Source organism: Crocuta crocuta, unplaced genomic scaffold, assembly GCF_008692635.1.
Source record: "Crocuta crocuta isolate KB4526 unplaced genomic scaffold, BGI_CrCroc_1.0 scaffold1304, whole genome shotgun sequence".
Lineage (NCBI taxonomy): Eukaryota > Metazoa > Chordata > Mammalia > Carnivora > Hyaenidae > Crocuta > Crocuta crocuta.
Genome location: NW_027531278.1, coordinates 255,872 through 270,710, shown reverse-complemented (window position 1 = coordinate 270,710; position 14,839 = coordinate 255,872). Strand labels below are relative to the sequence as shown.

The following is a 14,839-nucleotide window of genomic DNA, read 5'->3' as shown; positions in this document are numbered from 1 at the left end:
AAAAAGAATAAAGAATATTATATATGTATATAATAAGAATAATATATAAAGAAATATTATATATGTGTGTATACATTAGAAATATGTATGCATGTAAAATACATAAATATATTATTCTTCCCAAAGAAATCTGGCAGGCTGTTATGAACACTTAATTTTGGAAACTCTAGCTAGAGGTTTAACATGGACACTAAGAGAAGGCCTGCAGAAATATGCATGGTTCCTGCTGGGTAAGTTCATAGGAGGCCAAAGGTGTCTAGGAGAGATCAGTTCAGGGAGCCTCATTTTCCTCCAGAGATCCCCGAGCACATAAGGCATGGGAAAAATTGTCAAAAAGGTGGAAATCGCCTGTGGCCTGTTAGTCTCCTCCCTTTCCCCCCATTGGTGCCTCCTCCAGGTCAGCTTAGGCCAATCTGCTTGCTGGTTCTCTCAATCTCTCTCTCAAGTACATCTGTACTCCATCATCTTTCTTCAGTACTGTTCCACATTCCATGAGTTTCTGAGTGCTTGGTGTTGGCCCACTAGATTGGATTTCCAGCCCTCAGAGACAAGGATGGTCCCTAGTATGCTTGCTCAGAAGGAAGGAATAAAGACATCGTGGGGCATGGTATATGCAGCCTCAGAATAGATAAGACAACGATGCGTCGGGATTGGGGTTGCAGGAACAGAGAGAGGATGGAAGGGAGGGACGAAGGGAAAGAACATGCCTGGATATATACAGGGATATATATCAGATGAGTGTCCATATGTACAGTATAAAGGCCTATATTTGGGCATATACTCCATTTGCATGGAGTTTGTTCTTCAGAAAAACCTCCTCACACATTGAAACTGACATTTTTGTAGATCAAAAGGGACTCTCAGCATTTCCAGAAGTGCAAGACATGACGCTTTGGACAACCCTAGGGTAGCTGGGAACGGCAGAGAACTCTGAATGCTGATTGACTTTAAGAGGAATCAGTTGGTGTCAAGCAAGAACCTCTGCTAATAAGTGGTTTGGAGCGAGAGTCTGAACCTACAAATAGGGGATTTATTGGTGCCCCTGGCTTGCCCTGGTCCAGCAGAAAGTGCAGCCTTACCACCTGATGCAGGCAGCGGCAAGCAGGGGTGCAGGACAGAGCCCTGAAGGAGACACCAAAAGACCTGCATTGAAGTCCTAGCTCCTCCACTTGTTGTGTGACTGTGGGCCAGTCACTACCCCTCTTTGAGCCTCAATATCTTCTTTTGTAAAATGGGCACTCGGCCTGTACTGTGCGCCTCACAGCATCACTGAAGCATGCACATCGGGAGCAGGAATTGTTCCTGATCTTTTTCTCCAGCCCTGGGTCCCCATGCTGCCCCACTGCCCTCCAGCCTTGGCCTCAGCTTGCCCTCTGAGAAATAAGGACATGCCCACTAGGACTGGAAAGAGGATCGGAGGGAACAGAGGGACGTGAGCAGCCTAGTCTTGACAGCCAGCAGTGCTGCCTCCTGTGGCATGCCACTCCCCACCAGTGTGGACTCTGTCACACTGCCTGTGGCACTCTGCTACCTCAAACTGGAGACTTGTGGCTTTGGCAAGCATCAACCAGAGCCATGTAAGCAGCAGCCCCAGCAAATGTAGAAATGAGCAGACCTAGGAGGGTAATTTTCTAGAACTGCATTTTCCCTTTCTGTAGTGTAGACACACTAGTTGGAAGAAGAGTTAGCAAATCTTAAGAATGGCCCCAAACCTATAGACACACATAGATTTAATGAGCTCATAATTCATATTGTCCCCCTCCCCCCACTGAGAATTGAAATATTCTGTCACTGAATGTGGGTTTCTGGAGCACTATCCTTGTACTCCTAGCTTGCCAGACCTTTTAGGCCCTTGGAGATAGGCTGGAGTCTCTCACTCGTGTTAGGACTGGTGATGCCTGGAGCCAGGAAGCGACGTGCCCATGGGCAAGCTTCTCTGACTCTCAGGTTGGCCTTTCTTCACAGGAAGAAACCCTGACCTGGTTTCCTCTGAACACATTCCCATGTAGCCTCACTAGTGGGATGAGGATGATCACTCTAAGGAGGAGAGAAAGATGGAGTCAGTCTCAAACGGTTGGATGAATTTGGTGAGGCTGGCCTACAGAGGAAGCGGATGCTGTGCGGGGCTGGAATAGAGGCCACGGGTCAAAGGCAAAGACCCTGCCTGAGTCCAGACAATCCTGTCTGTGTCGGACCCAGGTTAACAAGCTTCATCTGTGTTTCACTGGAATAACACTGATGAGCCCAGAATCACGCAAAGAAGGGGAAAACAGGGGGGCAGAGCCAATGCTAGAGGCCACACACCCGATGTTGGAGGCTGCCAGCGCCTCTTGGCAGACCTGCATTTCTGTATTTCAAGAGGGCAGAGGGGCCTTCAGAGGTCATTTAAGCTGAACTTCTTCACTTCTCTCTGGGCTGTGCTTCTAAAGATCCTGCAGTATGGCCTCTCCTAGGTCCCTGTCCCACTCTGGGCTTCACTTTCCCCAGCTGTCAAGTGAATGACTCCCAGCTTTGGTAAACTAAAGCTGTGAATTTCTTCCTGTACTGCTCCTGTAGGGAAATGATGAATTCTCTTCTCTTTCACCCAAGAGGGCCTCTCTCCCTAGGGCAACAGTAGGCAAAGGACAGCCCAATGGCCCACAAACACCCTTGCCATGCCCAGGAAGTGCACATCGTTGCCAATTGCAGATACTCTTTAAAAACGCACAACATTCCCTGACCCAGTGGGGGTCAAATTATGGTCCTCCACAAATATCTCTATGTCCTTTTAATAGGAATTACTTGAACATGTGTGTGTGTGTGTGTGTGTGTGTGTGTGTGCGCGCGCACGCGCATGTCTGTGTGTGGACTAGCACTGTAGTCCTGAAAATAGTAGGTCTGCTCTAGTTGAATCAAGAAAGGTGGCCTACAGTTTTGATCAAATGAGCTGTGCTTACACATTCTGTTAGAATCCTACCAACTCACCTACCAGCTCCCCAACCACCTCGAGGGCCACGTGAAACTCAGTGATGCTGTTTTAAAGCTCATTCCTGGAGGGGCACCTGGGTGGCTTAGTCGGTTAAGCGTCCGACTTTCACTTAGGTCATGATCTCGCGGTTCGTGGGTTCGAGCCCCGCGTCGGGCTCTGTGCTGACTGCCAGCTCAGAGCCTGGAGCCTGTTTCAGAGTCTGTGTCTCCCTCTCTCTCTGACCCTCCCCTGTTCATGCTGTCTCTCTCTATCCTAGAAATAAAAAAATAAAAATATTTAAAAAAAAAATAAAGCTCATTCCTGGAGATCAATCCAGAAGGACAACTCGGCAATGTTCTATGTCAGTCATCTAGGCCTATGTCCCCCACCTGCCTGCCCTTAACTGCTTCACCAGTCACTGGAGGAGTGGGCCAACTGCAAGTTTGGATATCTCCAGTTGGAGTTCAGCACATAGAAAATGAACAAGGCTGAAGGGAGGGTGACTGAGCTCACAGAGAACATGATGCCAAAGGCACCACGGTGCTTCCAGTTTTCCAGAGGTTGTGAGCTCTTATATTTTGAATGCAAAGCTCCCAGGCAGGAGTGAGGCCTCCCTGCCAGGTAGTGCCTCTATAACTGGGTCCCAGTACCCCTCAGCCCTGCAGATCATGGTCACAGAGCTGTCATTTCCTGAGCTCTATGTCACCTCTTGGTCTACCTCATAGCCAAAGGAAATCTCTGTTGAATCCATGGAGGCAGCTCCTAAGAAAACACTCTTTTTCTAGAATGCTCCAGAGAGGTGGAAGGATTCAGAGATGAGGAAAGAAAGCCCCCACCAGAAGGCTAGGCAGTTTTCATAGAAGCCAAACTACCCTTCATCTAGAGGCTGACACCAGTGGAAAACACCCTCAAGTAGTAATCCCAAGACACCCTGTGAGCCAGAAGGATCTTGACACCTCTTATGCTGGCAGACTGTTGAGTCTAGTTGTCCTGTTGTTAATACTACTCTGTTGCCTTGGGCTGTGGCTGACCCTGTCCCCAGCTCTCCACATCTCTAACAAGAGCACATACACAGGTGGCCTAGGGTTCAGAGCCACCCAGGAAGGTGGGACACAGCCATATTTGTAGCTCTAGACCCATTTGGTAGGCCCTGCATCCATACTATGAAGTCCTCGGTGAGGCCCCCAATTTAGCTGATGACCACGCATTGTATGGGAAGCTCTTATCTCCTCTCCCTTTGCTGTCTGGCTCCTGGCTCCCCAGGCCTTCCTTTCACAAGTGTCTCCATATTGGCCAGGACTCCAGATATGGGTTCCATCAAGTGGTGGTTGGCTTCTTCCTGATACTTATGGGATTAGGAGTAGGGTCAGTGGAGAAGCCCCTGGTCTGGCTCCTGATGGCCTGTTGGTGCACTTCAGGGACACGACTTATGGCAGAGCTAAGCTGGGGATAACAACTAGTCATTGATAATCTAAAAGCTGGAAACAAGTCCTGGGTCATTTGGAGCTGAGGCAGTTTGTGCTGTATGGAAATCACACACCACATTGGATATTCATGGCTCTCCATCCAGATAACCCTAGAGGCCTCTGCTTGTGTGCAGGTGAGCACAGCAGTAATATCTCTCGTCATAGCAAGGCCCCATTGGATTGCCATGGCTGAGTCAGGGCCATGGGGACAGTCCTGATTTTGTGGGAGGTGCTCCTCCTCATTGCCAGGACACCAACTTGAGTGGTTGCTTATTACTCAGGGCCTTCTCCTCTGTTCACAGGCATAGATTTCTACATTGTGGGCATTAGAGCTCATACATTTTGGGGGGCTCTCTTTATGAAAGATAATATAACATTACAAGAAAAAAATTAGGGGCGCTTGGTGGCTCAGTCAGTAAAGAGTGCGACTCTTGGTCTCAGGGTTGTGAGTTTGACCCCACATTGGATGTAGAGATTACTTAGGAAAAAAATNCTTAGAAGGTTTGAAGGGTGAGTCTTGAAGCTTAGGCACAATGTGACTTCACTTCTGCCTGTGTCCCAACAATGGGCTAAGTAAAATGGCAACAGGCTTTCGAACACAGTAGGGATTCCCTTCCATGAGAAACCCAGCAGCTGTGTAGGTGGGAGAAGAATCCAGAGCCACCTGGTTAGTCTCGTACATTCTGAAGGTCACATGCTTGGTGAATAAGCACATTTTAGCAGCTGAGTGCCAACTTCTGACTCTAAAACTACTAACTGTCTACAGATGTACCAACCCCAGCCAATAGATTTTAGAATCAGGCTGTTTGAGCTCTGATATCACAGACACAGAGGCTAGGAGGGGATAGGGGACAAGAAGCGTGAGGTCAGTCCAGAGACCCTCCCCATGGTTAGGTCCTCTTTTATCCCCAGCTTTATCGAGTAAGGCATGATTGATAAATAAAAATGATATACAATTTAGGTTATACTATATGTTGTGAAATAATTTAGGCCTTCTTTTTTTAAAATGGAGGTTAAATCCACAGAGCATGAAATGAGTCTCTTTTAAGTGTACAATTCAGCGGCATTTCACTCGTTCACAATGCTGTGCAACCAAAATGGGGGTAGTAGGGCCCGCTTCACACATTTTTATAAGATCCCATGAGTTTAGAAATGTAAAGTGAGCATCGTGCGTGGCACGGTGCACATGTCAAATAAATATTCTTTCTGTTTCCACTCTTGAAAATGCAAACACATTCTTGGTGGTCCTAAAATAGCCTTTAACATGGTTTACTCAGCAGCATTTGTCATTCAAGGCAGATCTGCATTTACTCATTGGCCGTGCTTCTGAACAGCTGTATGCAAGGCTAATTTTTCTAAACCGAATCATAATAAAATGCAAGAAGACTTTGCCATTGGGAAAAAAAGAATCTGCCATTGAAAGGAAATCCTTAGTCAATCCTTTCATGAAGTAAAAGATCTCTCATCCAAACTTACAGGTTTTTTAAGGTGTGCACTTGGAGATATAGGTAATGAATCCTAATTTAATTTTGCTCACAAACACATGCTGATGTTCCAAAAAGCACAGAGCAACAGGAGTGGGTTACATATTGAAAATAATGACAATTCAAAATAGTCATTTCTTGGGGCGCCTGGGTGGCTTAGTCAGTTNTAGAAATAAATAAAACATTTAAAAAAAAATTTAAAAAAAAAAACAAAAAACAAAATAGTCATTTCTTTCACTGTCTATGGAAAGTATGTGTGATTGTATCATGGGATATGTCATATAATCTAAAACCTTTCCCGTCTCAGTGTGTATGTGTCTGTATGTGTGTGAATGCACGCATGTGTGTGCAAGGGTGGGAGTGCTGTGATATAGATGACAGTGCTGGTGGTGGTTAGTGGTAGAGGAAGTGGTGACGATGGAGGCAGCAGTGACTTGGCGGTATTGGAGGCAGTAGTAGGGGTGGTAGTGACGGAGGTGGCGGTAGTGACGGTGGAGGTGGTGAAGAGGTGGTGTTGGTGTTCGTGCTGGTGTTCATGTTGGTGACGTGGTGGAGGTAGTAGAGATATAAGAGGGGGAAGTGACGGTGGTGGTGGTGGCCGTGGTGGTGGCCATGATGGAGGCGATGGTGGCGGAGATGGCAGTGGCGGTAGAGGAGGAGCAGGTGGTGGTGACGGTGCTGCTGATTTGGGGGTGTCCTTAAGGATACCTCCTTCTTGCCCCACCGCTCTGTCAGAAGCTCCGTTGGGCTGGGCCAGAGGAAGAAGACTCTCTGAACTAGGAAAACCCTCAAAACTGTCCCTTTGGAGTCATTTATAATTATTTTTTTCTCATCCATAAAACTGAAGCTGAATTACTGGTGAAAGCACAGGAGATTTTTGTTTGTTAAAATGCTGCCAATAAAGTAATTTTATGTCAGATTTAACTACAGGAAAGGGCAAGGCATTTCTCAGTTCCTTAGCTGTCATGTGGCTAAAATAAATAGGATGGACAGCAGTTAGCCACTGTACACTAAGCTCTTTGAAGCCATATATTCAGAAAGCAGATGTTGGGTGTTGGTGTTTGGGGGCTGGCTTCCTGGAGATATTTTATATTGGCCAAGTTCATTGTTCTAAACCCCAAAGGCTTGACTTAAAGGACAAAAAGAGGCAAGAAAACGTTCAGCTTTCCTGACAGTGTCCCATAGGCAGTCCTATCACTAGACAGCTTTAGCACCAGAGGCTCATTCTAGAAAAAGAGGCAGCTAGAGGGAGTGGCACTGGGCTTCTGTCCACTAATTGTGCAAAGCAAGGCTGTCTAGGGGGTCCCGGGGAAGCACACACCAGGGAGAGAAGCAGTGGGGCAGCCTCAGAAGGAGCTGGAATTCTAGTGGCACAGACAGTAAACGAGCACAGAGTGTGAGCAGTGCTTGTCATAGGACTGAAGAAATGGCTACGTGACAAAGGCTAGGTGGCTCCTCTGAAAAGGAGACAGTCAAGTGGACATCTAAATGCAGGCCTCTAGGCAGGAGGGCAGAAGCAAGAAGCCCCTGGGGGGAAGCTCCTGGCATGTTCCCGGGGCAGGCAGGTGGCCAGCAGGCTTGGTGCAGAGTGAGCCGGGGAAGCAGCTGTGAGCTGGCCCAGGGCGCCGTAGAAGGCGGTGGGAAGGCGGGAGGCTGCAAGTTGTCAGCAGTGGGAATGATCAGCTCAGCTTGTTTGTGGAAGGCCTCTCTGGACACTGACGGGACAGCGAGAATTGCAAGTTGCGGGCAGAATAGAGGACAGTCACAGAGGCAAGGGCTCTGGAGGAGAGAAAGGCTCCAGAGCCGGGAACCAAGCTGGCTGTGGCACGGGAGAGGAAGCAGAACACCTGTGATTCCTCCCGCAAGCGGTACAGCGGAGCGCCCACCTGTTAGGAGAAACTATGGCTTTAAAAAGACGAACCATAGCCCAGTGACCTAGGTCAGAGGGTGGCCAACTTTTTCTGTAAAGGCCCAAACAGTAAACATCTCAGACTTTGCAGGCCCTGTGGTGTCTTGTTGCCATTCCGTAGTAGACAATATGTTAACAGCCGGACATGGCTGTGTGCTAATAAAACTTTACAAAAACAGGCTCCCAGCTGAATTTAGCCCATGGGCTGGAGTTTGCCGACCCTTGACCTAGAGCCTGAGCTGAGCATCTTCCCCAAGGGAAATAAGTTATTTCTAAATTGCCCTCCTTACACTACAGGGGCCCAAGGAGGTTTACTGTTCACAAAAGCATCAGATGACATTTCCAGAGCTGAAAAGCTTCATGGTTTCTACTCTTGCCCAAGTTAGGTGACCATTTCTGAACCAGGCCCGAGCTGGGCAATGTAGGCAGCAATCCCGGATGCCATGTTTCACCTTCACCGATGACAGTGAAAGGAGAGAACACCACCTCCTCCAGGATGCCCATCTGCCTTCCTCTTCGAGCTTTGCTATACCCTTGAACCATTCACATCTTGTCTATCATATTAAAGCACATTCTCTTCCTTCAGGCCTTCAAAGGTCTCTATGATAAGACAGCTTCACCTTCTACCCCTTTCACTCCCAGCCCAGTGCTTTGGCCCACCTCCAGACTGCTGTGTTAGGCCTGCAGCTCTCGGAGAGCAAGGACTGGTTCCTCTTCATCTCTGTACCCCCAGAGCACCCAGCCTTGTGACGGGGCTCAGCTGGCATCTGCAGGTTTGAATGAACCATTGGAGCAAAAGGTTCCCTGCAAATTATCTTGCTGTTTTTGTTTCCGAGCACAAGGCCAAGAGACAACTGCTTTTCAGAAACTGTGATTAAATTCACTAACTGGCCCAGTGACCTTGGACATGTTCCTTCTCCTTTGTGTGCCCTTGGCCTCTTATGTTCAACACAGAGGGTGGCTTGACTGATTTCTAAGGGACTTTATGGTAAGAGGAGCAGCAGCCACTGCTTACTGAGCATTTACTACATGCCCAGGCCTGAGCCTTGGGTGGGACAGGAGACCTTGGCGTCACAGGGGTGCCTGTGCCAGTTGGGGAGCAAGTGAATTGCAAAAGCAGCTTGGGATGGGGAATCAAGAGGGTGACCGAACCCCACAGCACTGGAGGAGACACACAAAGGCACATTTGTGTGGAGGGGCAGGGTGGCAGGAGGGTGAGAGGCAGTGGCAGCGGTAGCCACACCTGGCCTTTGGCCCTGGGCCCCCAGTGGTCAAGTCCAGTGCCTGTGGCTCATGGTTGCCTTTCTAACTTAGGTATTGTGGGGGCTGGAGATCTGGTGAGAAGGGAGGCAGGAGATGAGGAGGAGAAAGAAAAGGCAGGAAGGAAGGAGAGGGTAAGGAAAGGCAAAGGGGAGAAGGGAGCGTGTTAACAAATTATTCTGTCGACTGCAGAAATCAAAACCTGAACCCCAAACCTCAGAAGCACATGCTTCCCTCGCTCCCCCATGAGGTCTGGAATTCGGCACCCCAGGGGCAGCTCGTGACCCAAATATCTGTCTGCGAGCGGAGTTATATTGAGTTCCTAGCTGGGAATTTTCAGCAAAAGCAGGAGGTCTTCGCTGACACAGGACAGCCCAGGGTTTGGGAGCCCCAGGTCCTCATCTCCAGGGCATGCCCCCAGTTTACATGTACCCTGTGGGGGGTGATGCCTGATCTTCAGCTCAGCTAGGCCCTTCTACCACTCCGATCTGGAGTTCAACAGAGTCCACTCTCCTTCCCGGGAAGCTCAACCTCCAGAAACCTGTCACCTTGGGCCTAATGTCAAGGCAGCCAGGGGCGGGGGCCAGGCAGGAGTGCAGACAAGGCAGCACCGAGCTCCCAGCTGCCAGCTGCCAAATGGAACTCGCCTCCCAGCATCCTCTCTTTCAAACAGACTGTGATTTTCAGGTCACCAGTTTGCTGAACTGGGCTACCCAGGCAGGACCCAGATGCGGAGCCCAGCAGTATCCTGCAGGCGAGAAGCACTGAGCCCTGGTGGAAGAGATGGGTGTGAATGCAAGGCCTCTGCCTGGTGGCCGCCCTGGCTGAATGTCTGAAGCAGGAAAGGGCCCTTCCTGCAGGAGGAGGAGGAGGGGAAAAGGGAGCGAGCAGCTGCGTGCTCCGTGGGGAGGATCCCCAAAATAGAAAGGCGCATACTCACTGCAGGCCTTGACCCAGAATGCTCAGAGCTACAGCGCAAATCCAGCCCTTCTCAGTCAGAGAGGCTGCTGATGAGACTGAGGTGTCCTCAGGGCTCCCGTGTGTTTCTACCTGAGCTCCAAGGACACACTCCCCACTGCCTTCTGAGTCGATGCCAATCTCTGATCATTAGAAAAAAGTGCAAACAGCAGTAATACCTGGTGTTTAGACTGCGTTTATATCCACATCTTGGTCATCACCATCCCAGAAGCCCTCATGTGGGCAGAGGGTAGATTATTAACCCTATGGTACTGTTGTGGACTAAAGCCCAGACACTCACGCAAGATATCACTAAGTGTCAGGGACAGTGACCTACCTGATGAGCTGGTCCCTGGACCACCTGGTTCCTGGAAGTGGGGGCCATATGCATAGCTCCATCTCCTGGGGCCAGACCTGTACCTGAAGCATGGCCACAGCCTGCATGAAGCAGGGAACACTGGGCTTCCCCTCCAAGATTCCAAAAAGGCTGTTTAGACAACTTAGACCAGGTCCTGGCTGGCTGTCCCTATCTCCCTGTAGGGTTTTTAATTAGTCCGGCTCACTGCATACAGGCTGGGCTGGAGACAATGCTGGTCAGAAGGTTCTAGGGAACCACCAGAGTGAAATAAAGATGCATCCACTCTATTTCTGTTTATGGGCTATCTCTGCCACTGGAAGGAAATCTCAAGGCAACCCAGGACTCTGGTCCACTGCTCTGGCCTGAGTCTCCAGAGTCGTGGCCAGCCTACAGGAGATTCTCTCTGGGTTCCTAATCTGAGAATGGGAAGCAGCAAAGGAGGAGGACCTTTGGAGTCAGGGCACCTGGATTTGAGATCTGAATTTCCAACCTACTGACTGTAATGTCGTAAAGTTGCCATCTTCTCTGAGCCTCAGCCTCTTCATCAGTGAAGTGGATATACTAATCCCTGAGTCACAGGAGCAGATGAGCCAATGTACCCAAAGTAGGTCACAAAATAGACCCACTCCATTTTTCTCTCCTCTCCTCCCAGTTTCAGGATAGGATAAGTAGAACTACAGAGTAGGACCGATTTGTACCCAGTGCGGAAATCCTGGAACAGTCCACTCCTCGACTGGGAACTGCTGGAGCCTGAGGTGTAGCACTGGGCTGGGCACACAGGACAGACCCTGGAAATGTGGAGGGAGACCAGAGACAGCCCCCCCAAGCTCAAGAGGAAAAGGACATGCTCAAGGTCTCCCAAACCACTAGTTTGAAGTCTCCTTACAGAGTCCTGTACTCTTTTTGGAAGGAAAAGCATGTGCCTCCAAGGATGATGGATACAAATCCTGAACCTGATCACATGCCACAGCAGGAGGTGACTAGCCTCCTCCTACTGGGTATTTCTAAGGTCACAGTCTAAAGAAGAGAGGCAGATAAAATGGGGCCAGTGTTTTTGTAGCCATACAAATCTATACATTCCTTGTTACACTTGGGGCTCCTCTCTCCCCCTTGCTCAGCCCCATTGGCATTTAGAGGTGGCATTTAGAGAAGAAGGGGTGATGGGTGGGTTTTGGTCAGTCTGTGGCTGGAAAGGAGGCTGCACTTGGGGTCACCCACATGAGGACTCTCGATATTGCTCCCCGCCTTCTTGATGGGCAGCTCTCTGTAAGTCACTGGGTTTCTCAAGGCCTTAGTGTCCTCATCCATTTAAGAGGGAGAATGGTTAGAAAATTCAAAAGTAATGCTAGGCACGACAACTCACTGTCACCTATAGCGAGCCATTTAGTATCATTAAAAGACAAAACACAGAAGATGAGCAAAGAGCACAGTGTCTCTTTCCTTCTCCAACTGTGTGCCCTTAACACCCCTCTCTTGTCTGGAGCTGAAAGGACTAGGTGGCTGCTCAGAGCTGGGCCATCTTTGTACCTGTGGTGGGTGTAGACTGAAACAGAGGTGACATGAGACATGTACACCAAGTTCTACTTCCATGCAGACTCCAAAGCACTCCCATCTGCAGTGCTAATGTTTTAGAGATTCTCACACTAGTAATCAGTCAACCCACCAATCTGGGGGAGGAATGGAGATCTTAACTTCAAAGGGAAGGACCAAACGTTCTGCCTCCTGTTAAAACTCCATATACACTGATGGCAGAGACTGGATGCCTTATTAACCTTGGGTGGATGCCCAAATGTTCAAAAGGTAAAACTCTGCTTTTCTCCAGATCACAAGAGTCATTAAGCAATCATGCTGCTGAATGAATGAGCAAATACTGAAAAGGTAATTGTGACGCTGAGATCTCTAATGATGACTACTGCTGCCTGATAGGTGCTCAGCGCTTCGTGATTTTCAACGTGTTCTATGACTTCGGTCAAGTTGCTTAACCTCTTTGAGCCTCAGTTTCCTGGAGATAGCCTCTTCAACCCAGCGTTAACCTAAGGATTACAGGAGATAATATTCCACAAGTACCTGGCACCTAGTCAGTGCTCAATTAAATGTGGCTATCCTTACTCCTGGCTCATTTGACTTTTGGCCTCGGGGAGGGCAAAAGATGGACAAAGTCCCAGAGCTATTTAGGAGCAAAAGCAAGACTAGACTCCAGGTGTCCCAAGCCCTGGTCTTAGGCCAAGAATAATCATCACATTGGATGTACATTTTCCTGCAAGGGGGTTCTAGATTATTCACATTCCTGGAAAGCCTGGGACTAATTTAAGAGAATTCTCCTTTGAAGCTGACAAAATTTTATTAAAAGATCTTTACTTGAAACATTTTTGTTGTTGTTAGTTTTGTGATAAAGCACAAAAGAACCAGGTAAACTGAGTGTCTCAATCAGGTCTCCATGGGGAAAAGATGCTTGCAGGATGAGGGAGAGTGGCGCACACAGTTTCCTGGGGCTGGGGCTGGGGTGTCATCCCTGGATGTTAGCAAGCAATGGAAACAGTAGAGATACAGCTCAGGCCACACCCGGGAGCGCAAGCTCAGCCCCCACAAAGGACTTCTCCCTGCTGCTCACATTCTGAGCCCTGCAGTAACTTGCCTAGACAGCAGGTTTCATGGCGAACCTACAGGTCATTCTGCATTTCATCTCTCTGTCTCTGTCCCTCAGGCCACAAACACCCAGGCTGCTGAGAACTTCAGCATGTGCAGCAGAGCTCTCTGTTAGAGCCCGTATCTTCCTGAGACTGCAGGGATTTAACAATCATGAAAATTCAGCTATGCTCAAGCCAAGGACTGCCCTGGCTGCTGGCTGATAGTAGCAGCAGCACCTGGCTGGACCAGACTCTATGCCTACCGATCAGACCCAGCCAAGGGAGTGGGTTTTTTCAACGTCATCCCCTTCAGAGGCCACATGCATCTTCCAAGAAGAAACATGTGCTTTTGGCTGCAAAGAGGACTCATCTGAGAGAGTTGCTTTTGGAGCCTGAGGCATGTTTTTTGAATCCCCTCAACTGGGGCAAATCCTTGGTCTTTTAGGACAGCTTGGAATTTTGGAAACAGTCAGGTCGCTCAGTCAGAGCCAAGGACAGAGAACAAGGTGTGCCACAGAAGAAGGAGAAGGACTGATTTTGATCAAGTCCAAGGTGTGACTCTAAAGCAATAAATGTGAATTTTTGGCAAGGCTTACAAAGGGCTCTAAAAGGCCATCTGCAAAGAGATGCCAAGCTCAGACATGGCATGAGCAATGGCAACTTTCCCCAAGTGAGGGCATGGTTAGCTGTTCCAAGGGCCTAGTCTAAGGAAACCCCTTTTGGCATTGAGTCTATACTGATGAAAACCAAAGCAGTTATTTACTAGTCATATTTTTTAAAAGGTTTTGGTGGGGCTCATGAGGAGAAGGAGAAGAGGACCCTTGTAGATATAACCCGCACACAGATCCTAGGAACAAAAACAAGTGTACCAAGGAGAAATTGAAAGTCACACCCAAATGAATCTGGACTCTGGATGTATTACCATGAGATTTTCCTTCACGGATTCAGTTGTTGACCATAAAAGAGAAGCAAGAAATATAAGGGGTAATTAAGATAGATGTTAGAGATTGCCTGCTATGAGATGACTGACTGAAGGGCTGGCAACTTGGGGGACAAGCGGCTAGCCAAGTGATTGCTCCATGACTGCCATCCCATCTGACTGCCATCTCTGTGAGCTGGAACTCCGGCAATCAAAGTCTGTTAATGTCTACATACTCAACTGAGGATATCACATTCTCAGTATACTGTTGGTGATAGACAATGAAGAAAAACAGAGAAGCAAGATTTTGACAATCTCCCCCAACACCTGTGCACATCTCAGAATCCTAGACTAGATAGAAAGCTAACTTACTGAAAATGGATTGCCCTTGGAATTGGAGAGGCCAGGCCTTCTAGTTATGTGAAATGACGTTACCTCAGAGCCCCGAGCTCCCAGTTCTCTGAACAGGAAGGAAGCAGACCCATGGCTCTATAAGAGCCATTTCCTCTCTGCTCTATTAATTTCAGAGATTAAGTAAGCCACTCCTCTGTGGACCCAATATGCTGAGATAACAGCCATTGTGTTTGCTGCAACTTCTACTAAAGGAGCTAATCTTGGTAGACGGGTGATGTTGCAGGCTTTTGATGCCAAATTCAACTAACCAGTGGCTCTCATGGTACCCTCTATCATCCTGGCTCCTAGACCTACCACTGGAAGCCCTAACCCTAAGTTTCAGATACATGGATGATGTCTAGATCCCAAGGGGGGAAAGTAGGAATTTGTCAAATGGGTTTTTTAAAGGACACCAGACCTAGAGAGTTGAATGGGAATCTCTTTCTGTTCCCTACTCACCGGCTTCCTGTTCTTGGTGGTACTAGGAAGCTAATGAAATATATCTAGTGCCTATTAGTC

At 48.5% G+C, this 14,839-nt stretch overlaps 1 protein-coding gene across 1 annotated transcript in view; it reads right to left on the bottom strand.

The window, feature by feature from the left end:
- MAMLD1 (mastermind like domain containing 1) overlaps window positions 1–14,839 on the bottom strand; it is a 63,098-nt gene that overhangs the window by 47,562 nt on the left and 697 nt on the right. The gene's annotated exons all lie outside the window — the stretch shown is intronic.